Source organism: Microtus ochrogaster, unplaced genomic scaffold (assembly GCF_000317375.1).
Source record: "Microtus ochrogaster isolate Prairie Vole_2 unplaced genomic scaffold, MicOch1.0 UNK126, whole genome shotgun sequence".
NCBI classification, from domain to species: Eukaryota; Metazoa; Chordata; class Mammalia; order Rodentia; family Cricetidae; genus Microtus; species Microtus ochrogaster.
The window spans coordinates 167266-178440 of record NW_004949224.1 but is presented as its reverse complement, the minus strand read 5'-3'; the positions used below and the strand labels follow the sequence as shown (position 1 = coordinate 178440).

At 42.7% G+C, this 11175-nt stretch overlaps 1 protein-coding gene across 1 annotated transcript in view; it reads right to left on the bottom strand.

Moving 5' to 3' along the window:
* The window catches only part of Cdk6 (cyclin dependent kinase 6), a 190796-nt gene that overhangs the window by 175767 nt on the left and 3854 nt on the right, over positions 1-11175 (bottom strand). The gene's annotated exons all lie outside the window — the stretch shown is intronic.

Here is an 11175-nt window from a genome sequence, read left to right as displayed (position 1 = left end):
CTGATGAGGGAGGGGGACTTGATCGGGGGAGGGGGAGGGAAATGGGAGGCGGTGGCGGGGAGGAGGCAGAAATCTTTAATAAATAAATAAATAGATAAGAAGTGTGTGGAGAGTGCTGGGAGTACAAGAGGCAGGTGGAAGACAAATCATTTTGGCTTTTCTTGTTTGACATTTAATCACATGCATTTCTGAATGGGTACCATGTACCGTTGTCACGGCTACAGAAAAAGGGCTGACTGTATGAAGAGGCAGCCAATTCTTTAGCCTTCCTTCCATTGGCACAGGTTCCCTTCCCTTGAGTCTGTGGGTTTGAATTCACTTGTAACCAACACAATTGACAAAAGTATTTTTGGGGACTCTGGCTTTGGAACCCAGAGACACCATGTAAGTCAACTACTGTGAAGGTTTTAGATTCTTAAAGGAAGCCTAGGCCAGGTGTACAGGCATGGATCAACCGGAATAAGTACCCAGGCCATACGTATCTACCAACCAATCCACTTAAAACGTAAACAACTAGACTTAAGAAGACGCAATCTTTACGTGAATTCCTAGCTGCTGACTTACTTCCAGTTTATATCTGAGACAAGAGGGGGGGGGGGCAGATGGAGGAACGCCACTCACTGTGTTGAGCTCCCCCCCCCCAACAACCATGTCTCTGAAAATGACTGCGTCAAACCTCTAAATTTTGAGGAAACTCGCAACATGATGACATTAATCCAAACAACATCACTTTGACAGTAGTAAGATGTCACTAACTTCGAAAGGCAACAGCTACTTTTCCCTCCTCTACAAATTTTGGTATTGAACTTCGGTAACATACTGGGATAGCACTTTTTTCTTTCCTTTTCTACTCTATTCTTCCTTTCTTCCCTCCTTTACTAAAAAAGTATTTCTATAGCTGATAGTGACCACCGGCCGATCAGAGGAGGCGTATGTAATCCTGGTACAAAGCAGAGGGCTGAGGGCTTCGGTCTCAGTACCTGTGGTGGGAGTGTCACCATTAGGAGGTGTGGCCTTTGTTGGAGGAAGTGTGTCAGTGTGGAGGTCTCATAGATGCTCAAGATACAGCCCCGAATCTCCTGCATTTCCTGACCGCCTGCATGAAGTAGAACTGTCAGCTACCTCTCCAGCACCATGTCTGCCTGCATACCACCACGCTCTCACCTGCCACGCTCCCTGGACATGATGATTACGGACTGAACCTCTGAAACCGTAAGTCACCATCTCAACCAAATATTTTCTTTATAAAAGCTGCTGTGGTCATGGCATCTCTTCACAGCAACAGAAACTAACTAAGACAGTAAGAGAACACATACAGCCATTTACACAAAGGCCTTAGAGTTTACACTAACCAAAGGAAACATATACCAAGCAGTTTTTGAAAATTCAGTTCAGATACGAAACTGTTGTTTCCACCACAATATCTAAATCGAGTCTGCAGAAAGAGTAATGACCACTTACAGAGGTATCGTTATCATTTGCCATTACTGATACAAAGTCATGGTAGTGGGAAGACCTACAAGGGACATCTCATGGCTTAGCCTGCTTGCCAATCACTACATTATTAACCAGCGCCTGCTTCCTAACTCATAGTCGGATTTACAGTCAAAAACTGAACCACATACTACTGTAGTTATTAGGCTGCTTATCCTGAAGACATAGAAAAATGCAATGCCCACTGAAATTCGGTGTTAATTTACATTTTGTTATCAATGATCCATCCCTTCATCCACTTATTGACTTGACAGCTACTTAACAAAACACCTGCAGGACACTGTTCTACAAACAGGAAGTAATAATGCAGTGATAGGATGATTAGGATTCTCACTCTCTTGCAAATCTTACTCTAATGGCAAGCATACAGCACACATTAATTCTTACAAGCAGTAACTGAGTGGGCAATGTGTTAACAATTTAAACCATTTTACGATCACTAAAACAACGTCCTCAAGAAAAGCAACCAAACAATTTGATTTATTCCTATAAAATTCTGAGGACACTCTGATTTTTTCGTTTGTTTTTTTGTTTTGTTTTTGGAGACAAGGTTTCTCTGTGGCTTTGGAGCCTGTCCTGGAACTCACAGAGATCGGCCTGCCTCTGTCTCCCAAGTGCTGGGATTGAAGGCGTGTGTCACCACCCCCACCCCGGCTGACAGTCTGATTTCATTCATTAAATAAGCATGAGCTCACGGGCTTCTTTGACATGGTAGAGTTTTCTATTCCTTTCAGATTCCATGCTACATCTGGGAATTTTGAGACCTTGTTACTGGCCCAGCTTTTTTCCTGCATCCTCAACTTAACAGCTACCACTGTGTCCTATCATCCCTCATTTCCATGCATGTATTTCAGATACTAGCCCAGTCTCTACTGTCTGATGATAGATACAGCTCTTATTTTATCTATTTTATCAACTGAAGTAAAACATGGACCACTTTTTAATAAATTTGCTTCCCTTGATTCATCGCAAAAGCCAGTAGCCAGTCAGCTGGCCTTCCTTCCTCCTTCCACGGGATCTCCTGCACGTCAGGTTAGTCTTTGACTTGCTATGTAGCAGAGACTGGCTTTGAACTTCCAATCCTCTTACCTCAACCTCTGTTAAGATTATAGGCTTATGCTACTATGCCCTGCTGGATTTCTAGACCTGGGATTTGGAATTTGTACCAGTGGATTCAACTGTAAACAGATCTTACTGGGATCCATCACTCCAAGCCAGTCAGAAGTAGAGAGAAGCAGAGAGTAAAATTCTAAAAGACTTTGCCCCTGCAAAGTTGACATCAGTGGCAGCTTAAAAATCCATAAGTTCATTAAGTTAAATCACAAAAGTTAAAATAATTTAGAATGACTAGTGGGATGTTAACAGTTTTTATGTAAAAATGTGTTAGTTCAAAGATCATATAAGTCACATTCTTTATTCACAATCAGCTCTGTAAAACCTTTTATTCAGCTTTTCAAATCTGTATGTCTTGGCTCTTAAAGGCTCAACGAGATAACAATTTCATTTTTACCATTCTTCAGCATTTTTCTAAAACCGTTTTATAGGGTTGGGATGCATACTCGATCACCTAAAACTCCCAACCGGAGACAATAGATTTTCTTAGTCTCCACTCAGTTTTTTAAAGACTGTATTGCTTGGGGTCAGAGAGATGCCTCAACAGCTAAGACCCTTTGTTCTTGGTGCTGAAGACTCAGGAAGAGTTTCCAGCACCTACATTGCAGCTCACACCCATCTGTAATTCTAATTCCAGGAGATCCACCACTCTCTTCTGGCTTACACAGGCAACAGGCATGCACAGTCAAAACACCTGCATAGATTAAGTAAGTCTAAAAATAATTATAAGTAAATAAAAACATATTCTTGAAAAGTTAGTACACCAAAGATTAAAAACCTGTCCTTGAAACAGCCTTTGTTTTTCTTGTTTAGTTGCTAAGGAAGCGGCGGCACTCGTGACGTAATACTTGCCTGCCTTTTAAAACCAAAAGCATGCTAGGAAAAGTAAGTGTTTTATAGAAACCGTTAGGAAGGAATACCCACCACGAAGATCAAGAGAGCGCTTATCAATAAAGAAAGTGAGAAAAAGGGGAGGGTTTACTATAAATGAGTGCCCCTGAAAAGAGGCACTCAGAACAGTGCGTCCTAATGACTTAAGGACACCGTAGAACAATGCCACAGAGCAGCTATGTGACAGGAAAAGACTCGGAAATTAAGCAGAGGTCCTCAAGTGTGTCACATAAAATGAGTAATTCGGTCTGAGAATTTATGATTTGAAAAAGGTGGGGGAGTGTGGGTCGCTTGCTGCCAGCCTTGATGATCTGTGTTCAATTCCTGGACACATGGTCCGCATGGCAGAAGGAGAGAACCAACCCTTCCCAGGTGTCCCCAATCTCTATATGCATGTGTGGGTGTCCATCTCACACACACACACACACACACACACACACACACACACGCCAATAAATTAGTGTGGAAAAATTAAAGAAGAGCTAGCAAGCGGAGAATCAAGTAAATCACCGTGTTATTTTAGAACATAAAACACAAAGGAAATCAGGGTCCCATCTGCGAGACCTCCGGAGGGTCTACAGACTCTCACGTGGAAAAACGGGATTCTACTAATAGACTGGGTTACCGAGATGCAACACTGGGCAAATTCAACATTAATTCTCAACACAGATTAAAGATTTCCCTTTCCTGCAACACTGAATCCATTCATGCCATCACAAGGGGTGGCAGAGCGTGAAATACAGACTCTCATTTCATCTGTGCAATTGGCAGTTTCTTCCATAAAATTATAGTTTCTGCTTGAGGGCAGGGGTTAGTTTGGCTAATAATTTTCATTTTTCTACAGTCTGACCTTTTAATAGTTTCATTTGATTATGTCAACCCACTAATGTCCAAAGTATAGGAATAACTTCCTCCTTTATTATGGAGAAATGGCACCCAAGAAATATTAGTAATTTGCCCATTATCACACAGCTAGTACGTCGAGGAGATAGGAAAAAAAAAAATCAAAGTCTTCCAGCTCCTAGTCCATGAGTGGTATACTTGTACTGGGAAAAAGTCCAAGCATATCCAAACACACACTGGTAATCATGAGTCTTCAAATCCTCTCTAATCAACCTGGTTGATCTTGCTGTGTTTCTGGAGGCAATTTTCAGACACCGTTATCTTCATCTACAGGGTGGGACCACTGTGTGGATCACATTTCAACAAAGATGCTCGGCAAATATACCTCTACCGTCTCAGCATCCATCATCTACTTCTGATCTACCTTGGAGAAAAACAACTCAACCTCTTTATCTGACATTCTTTCATGTAATGCAAATGTTCCAAAGGGTTCTTTCCTTAGCACCCCTTTCCTATGACATCATTCATTAGTTAAGCATCCATTTCCTTGTCTCTGGATATGCATTATCACCAGACTCTGCCTCAGGGATCCTCCAACTAGAATTAGTTGAGGATGATGGAAGTGTTCTATGTAACAATTAATATAAGGGAATAAATATGTTCAAATTGCCACACGAGGTGCCAAGCTGTCAAGACAGGAACATACCCAAGAAGAGGCCATGTTAAAGAACACACCAACAAGGCAACCTGAAACACTGGCCCTGAAATACAGGAAGCATTTCAGAGTGGTGCAGGGAGGGGCCCCAAGCTGAAGTTTATTATTTCAAATAAAAGTCAAAGAAACAGATGTAAGAAGGGCATCTTCCGGAACCGGAAAGGTCTGTTTGTCCACAAACAACAAGTGCACAGAGGACACATGGAAATACTATTAAGGCAGTATCAATAGTGAAGACAAGCAAGGGGAGCCAAATCATTTTCAAATATGCGTATGTATTTGAAGGGTCTTACTCAACAGACTTCACGTATACCTACAATAATAGAACTAACACCCCCAAATCTTCAACATCAATGTTAACCCAAAATATCTGCAAAAACACAGTGACTGTGCTTTCTATGTCTGTAACTGCTGGCTGGCAAATACATGTTCCCTAAATAAATGAAAAACAGTAAGTTACGTTAGGCACCCTGAACACGGACGGTTCTTCAGGAAGACCCAGGTTTGATTCTCCAGCACCCACATGGAAGCTAACAATCATCTATGATTCCAGTTCCAGGGGATCTAACACCCTCTTCTACCTTTCATAGTTAGCAGGCACATACAGGGTGCATATATGCATATACATGCAAGAAAAACAACCATACACAGAAAATATTTTTTTTAATTCCTCAAGAATAAACAATTAACAGTGAAGCACTATTTTTAACAATCGAAAAATACTGCCCTTTGGTCTATTTGTCCAAATGTGTAATCAGCTTTTTATAAATAAATAAATCTCCAACGGTGTGTATTAGACAGCAATTCTATCAACTAAATCTAACTGAAAAGATTACTAAGGCACGCTTTACCTGTGAGCGGAAGACAAACATTCCGGTGTCATGACAGGTTCATCCCACTGCAGTCCCCTAGACACGAGCACCAAAATTACCCAGGAACACAAGTAAGGCAGCAATGTAGAAGTTCAGGGAGGGAGGGAAAGGGTTTTCGAGGGGAAGCCTTAGGAGATGGTGTCACTGCAAATGGAACACTCTAGCCACACTGCTGGGACACACATCCTGGAGACTAACCAGGCTCGGGAACGCAGGCAATGGGTAGGAAATGAATTAGAAGCATCATTCAAAAAACAAACAAACAAAACAAAGTAAAAAAAAAAAAAAACCAAGGATCCACGTCCACAGATGGCTCTCAAACAAGAAGAGCAAACATCCCAAGAGTTATTCAGTTATTCCAGTGTGTCATGGCACGCTTCTACAGCTTCACTCCCTTACCCCATTCACTTCTGGTCCATGAATCACACACACACACACACACACACACACACACACACACACACACAAGCACAGGAACACAACCGCAGAGCTGAAACCTCAGCGTCACCAACTTCAACTCCAAGAAGAGAATGAGCAGCATGCCACTGTCAAAACACCTGTTTACGAAACAGCTGTGACAACTCCAACTTTTCCAGAACTCAGAAGGGACACACGTACTTTAAACACTGAAGTCTGACTGGAGACCCAAAGTCTTGCTCTTCCTGTTTTCACTGAAGTCAGCCCCCCAAATAGATCATTAACCCACAAAAGGACACTTTTATCAATATGGATTTCCACAAACCGACACCTCTAGCAACCTGGCTTATACACATACCACGTTTTCTCGGTACTGAGCCATCTCTCCAGCCCAACAGGCCACGCTTTTCCTCTCCTTTCGCACGACGTAGTGCTAAGATCTTTACGGTGAGAAAATCAGAAGCAGCTCCTTAAATAATCACTGAGCTGTACATCTCATTTCCTTTGCTTTTAATACGGGACTAAATACTAATCTAATAATAACACCTTAGCTTGCAGAGCCAATACTTGAATTTGAATCATTTTTCCAACAAAGCTTAGGGCAGCATAGGTAGCACTTGGCTGTGCCTCGTTGAGCTGATCATCCAACGACAGCAGAACCAGCTGAGTGGCTAAGTGTTACCTGGTACCTTTCCTACAACTGAATTTTAGAAAAACCTTCTTTCTTTAACACTTCTTGAACAAACGGAGCTCAAGCGTTCATCACACATACTGTAGCACAAATAATAAAAACCCAGAGACAGATATTGGGGTTCAACCTGAAGATCAGAAAAGCAAAGCAGCCAACCGCTTACCTCTACCTCAGATCCAAATGGCAATCCTGCCTCCACAGATCCTCAGACTGAGACTCAGCTGGGAACTGACTCCTCCTGTTTTATATTCCTTTCTAGTGCCGGGATTGAAGGTGTGCACCACCACCTCCCGGCCTCTACTGCTAACTAGTGTGGCTGCTGGGATTAAAGGTGTGTGCCACCACTGCCTGGTCTGTAAGGCTGACCAGTATGGCTGTTTTACTCTCTGATATTCAGACAAGTTTTATTTATTAAAATACAAATGAAATATCACTACAACACATTAGTAATATGTCAATGTCTTTTAATATAGATCAACTTGTATGTTTTTAAGGGAAAATTTAATCTATCTGCATACATCAAGTGATACTGATTAGTGTTTTATCTCCTTTACCTATTCAGCAAGTTCGTTAACTAAATTGTCACAAACATTAGTAGCTTTATTAAACTGGTCAGGTTAAATGAGAGAAAGCAGAACCTGAAATAAAGACCAGAGATGGTCTCCTGCAGTTCAATCTGGACCCGAACTTGCCAGGTAGCTGGGGATGACCTTGAACTCCTGCCTCCACCGCCACCAGAGTTCTGGTGTTTACAAGCAAGCACCACCACGCCTGGCTTAGACTGACAAATACATTTTTTAAGAGGGAGGGAGGGATAAAGGGAGGGAGGGAGGGAGGGTGCCAGCCCATGCGCAGCCAGGTATAGTAGGACATACTTTAATCCCAGCAATCAGGAGACAAAGACAGGCAGATCTCTGAGTTCGAGGTCAACCATGTCTACAGAGCTAGTTCCAGGTCAGCCAGTACTACAAAGAGAAACCCTGTCTTGAGGAGGAAAAAAGAGCAACTTTCACAAGGTTAGCAATTCCCTCTGACTTGCTCATTGCCCTACCCTGTCTCTTTTTTCTAGAAGTTGTCTGGCACATAGTAGGCCCTCAATATACACTTGGTGCATAAGCAGACTGCTGATAAAAACATGTTTTAGTTCATCTCTGTGTTCTGTTTCAGGATGGCAAACAGAACTCATCTGTGGAATGCAAAAACGCCAACCTTACAGTCTGATTCTGGCGAAGGCTCCAGACCTCAGGATTACGAACTGTAAAATAAGAGTAAATCTATGTGCAGGGTACTACTGGTTCATCAAGCCTGAGCCTGGGAAGTATCAAGTGCAAGAAGGCATGACTGCTGCTGTGCAGGCTCGGAGTGCTTGGACACCAGCAGTAACAAGTCTGCCTTTCTGGTAAATCCATCAAAATTAAATCTTAAAACTTCTGTGAAAACTAATATGTTTATTGTGCGCTTTCAAGCTTAGAGGCTTAGCTATGTGTGGACAGGGACTATAATTACGATCAATTACTTCTGGCTTGAAGGCATGTAAAAAGCATCTGTCCTTTTTAAATAATCTCAAACAAACAAACAGGCTTAAGGGTGTAAAACTTGCCTCAGGCGGGACATAAATTACAGGTTAGGGGAGCTCATTTTTGACACTCTCCCTTGGAAGGAAAGGAATTATTGTCACCTGTCCTGGATTTCCTAACATCGCCCCTTCCCCCCAAAAAAAGAATTCCTAGCTTAGCCAAGCAAGTCATGAGGGGTGGGAGGCAGGGCAGTGAAAAATAAAAACAGGAAGGAAACCAAAAGGAAATGGAGATGGCGGCTTGTGAGGATGACATCACTGGCTATGACACGGCAGACATTTCACTAATCTCACGTGGAGCCTGCCAACTGCCTTTGCTAACAAATTCAGGGGATGGGTACCCAAGCAGCTTCTTGGTCCTTGGGGAGTAAAACATTCCATCCTCCAGGAAGCTCCTTAAGCAGAGGACGAACAACTTAGAGCAGCTTCAGGAAGTCCTTGAAACTGACCAAGATTCACCAGGCACCGTCAGGCCTTCGAAGCTGAGAGTCCCTCTCGGAAGGGCAGTCATGCTGCCAAGAAGACCTCCCTCGGGGCTGGAGAAATGGCTCAGTGGTTTAAGAGCATTGCCTGCTCTTCCAAAGGTCCTGAGTTCAATTCCCAGCAACCACATGGTGGCTCACAACCATCTGTAATGAGGTCTGGTGCCCTCTTCTAACTTACAGATATACAGACAGAATATTGTATACATAATAAATAAATAAATATTTATTTAAAAAAAAAAGACCTCCCTCAGTGGAGCTGAGCTGCAAAAGAGTCTGAGACCAGCTGAGGCGTCTCAACTCTCCAACCTGTGGGCTGTACCCTGCAGTGTGCTCCAGGTTCCCAGGTTTGTAAGCTGTCACCCAAGCTAGGGTGGGCTTCAGTGATGCAGCTGTCTGGGAGTCACTTCTGCTCCTGTTCCTTAAGCACCCCTCACCCATTATTTCTGTAAGAACGTTGGACTTTGTTGGTGTTTGTCCTTTGTTTGCAGGGGGCTTCCTATCTGGGACGAGCAGACGAGTGTGACCTGCGACCCCAGGAAGAGACTTGTCATAACAGTCCGGAGTGTCCAACACCAATCTGATTTGTTCGGTATAAATGTCAGATAATGATCCTGGGGGACCCGGAAACCTCTGACGTATTCAGGTACCTGAAAGTGCCTTTACATTAGAGGCTTTCACCTACGTTCACTTTATCCTCATAACTCTAAGTCGGGAGGGTCACACAGGTAAAAACAAACTTAGCAAGCATCTTTTCTTCTTACTTATGAGTAGATTCTAATGAAATTCGCAGTTCAGAATCCCTTTATGGAGTCAACTAAAACTGTCAAAAGACACACCAATTTCATGAGGATAAAACAGATGGGATGACCTCAGCAGCGTAACAGAACAGCCTTCTTCTGATTCAAGAATTTATAACGGATTGCACTCAATAAATAGGACATGCAAGGGCGCTTGTTCAACGGCTCTTCATTGGAAGAACTTTATTTGTATATACGATAATCACTCTTAAGTGGACCCTACACAGGTAACAGAGAGAATAAATTTGATATTAAATTCTCATGTTGGAATTCATCCTTTGGTACAGCCTCACTTCTCTAGGATAGTAACCGAGAGTCAGCATGAGCCACCCTTTCCCCTCCATTTTATTACAGACCTCTCTCTCTCTCTCTCTCTCTCTCTCTCTCTCTCTCTCTCTCACACACACACACACACACACACACACTCTCTCTCTCTCTCTCACACACACACACACACACACACACACACACACGGCAACCTATTGCTTTTAAGTAAATTCTGACTTTCTAGGGAACTAGAAAGTCTCCAAAATCTCACTATCTTTTGTTGCCACACCCCAACCCCGTACCTTTGCCACATAGCATAAGGATAATGGGGTCCTATTTTTCCAATGTCTTTTTACTTATTTATATATTATGATTCACTGCTGCGTTCTGGCCTGAGTCTGACTTATATTGGAAACCAAGCACTACAAAAACCTCCCAGGATTTTGTAGACTCAGAGTCTGTAGAGGGCTTGGTATTTCAAAGGTCAGTCTTGGGTCTCACCATTTTGATGACTAATGTTAAATTGCTTGACTTCCTACAAAATATTTGGCTGTTCTTATTTACTTAATTTCATCCTCAGGGCACATGGTAAGCACATAGTTGTTGCACCAAATCCCCACAGGAATGAGAAGACGAGAAGAAGACCCCCAAGATCATGATTCTCCTACACACGGAGTTAAGTGAGAATGGTAAATCATCACCTAACTTGTAGAAGGGTCTGTATATCTCCCTTTTAACTCTGAGCTATGCATGTGTTTAATAACCGGGAAACCCCAGGAGGCCCGAGAAAACATTATCCTCACCGCCTGCGCGGGCACTTCACAGGAGAGCTGGTTAGAAGGCCTCCCCACCGCTTGCACAAGTCTTCCAGAGAAAACAGGTTTTAGAATCTAAGAATTAACACAGTGTGATTCACATCTAACCCTTGGGAGGGGCAGCCTAAGTTAGGCCATACCAGTCCTCAGACCTTGAATGATACAATCAGTTAAGGGTTTTTTTTTTTGTTTTTTTTTT